Source organism: Hypanus sabinus, unplaced genomic scaffold (assembly GCF_030144855.1).
Source record: "Hypanus sabinus isolate sHypSab1 unplaced genomic scaffold, sHypSab1.hap1 scaffold_140, whole genome shotgun sequence".
Lineage (NCBI taxonomy): Eukaryota > Metazoa > Chordata > Chondrichthyes > Myliobatiformes > Dasyatidae > Hypanus > Hypanus sabinus.
Window position 1 is genome coordinate 109275 of NW_026779472.1, and position 1072 is coordinate 110346.

A 1072-nucleotide genomic window follows, 5' to 3' on the forward strand; every position below is an offset into this window, starting at 1 on the left:
CTCCCCCCCCCCCACCATACCAGACAATGCTGTAGCCTGTCAGAATGCTCTCCAGCAGTTTTTTGAGTTCATTCATTAATCTCCTAATGAAGTACTGGATAGCCGCTGTCTTGCCTTCCTCATAACTGCATCGATATGTCGGGACCAGGTTAAGTCCTCAGAGATCTTAACACCAAGGAACCTGAAAAACTGCTCCCTCTCTCCACTTCGGATCCCTCTGTGAGGATTGGTATCTCTCTCCTTCCTGAAGTACACAATGAGCTCTTTCGTCTTACTGACATTCATTGCAAGGTTGTCGCTGCGACACCACTCAACTAGTTGACATATCTCGCCCCCGTTCGCTGTCTCGACTCCATCTGAGATTCGACCAACAATGTTTGCATTATCAGCAAATTTATAGGTGGTATTTGATGTGCACATTTGCTGACTCAATATGCACATGGATGTAAGGAAGGTTGAGGGATATGGACAGGGTCGGAAGGAGGGATTAGAGTTTGAGTGCCTTTGATCTGCTTTTTAGCTAGTATGGCAATACATTGTGTGCCGAATGGCCTTTTCACGTGCTGTATGTTTTTAGGCTCTATATCTGTAATTTTTTCCTAAATTTTCTTTCCTTATGTGCCTTTGCAGCACTGGGCTCTGGTGGCGCAATCGGTTAGCGCGCGGTACTTATACGTCAGTACGCGGCGGAGAAATGCCGAAGCTGTGAGTTCGAATCTCACCTAGAGCACTCGTGATTTTTAATGCTTGCAGTGCCCGAGTGACTAAGCGTCTCTGAAGCTGAGCATTCCACTAAAATGTTACATTTGATTATGTGCTTCTGAGATTGTTATTTGTATTTAACTGCGAATCGATGCACCTTTGAGTGTGATCTGAGCAAGAGAGTGTAAGTTTACAAACGTTGCAAGAGATCCTCCCTCATTCACTAAAAGGCATGTGCTCGCAGGGCTACAAACAATCTCCCTGTTTGGTTCTTTAGTTCAACACGCGCAGCCTCACTTCCCGTTGTTGAAAGTGTCTGAGCAGATGGTTCCTTTGCTGAATTAAGGCAGAATTGTCCCCCACATTCCTG

General features: G+C 45.7%; 1 non-coding gene across 1 annotated transcript; it reads left to right on the plus strand.

The window, feature by feature from the left end:
- The first annotated feature begins 636 nt into the window (after nt 1-636).
- Nucleotides 637-730, plus strand: trnai-uau (transfer RNA isoleucine (anticodon UAU)). The gene is made up of 2 exons: nt 637-674; nt 695-730. It is a non-coding gene; the product is annotated as a tRNA-Ile (tRNA).
- The last annotated feature ends 342 nt before the right edge of the window (nt 731-1072 follow it).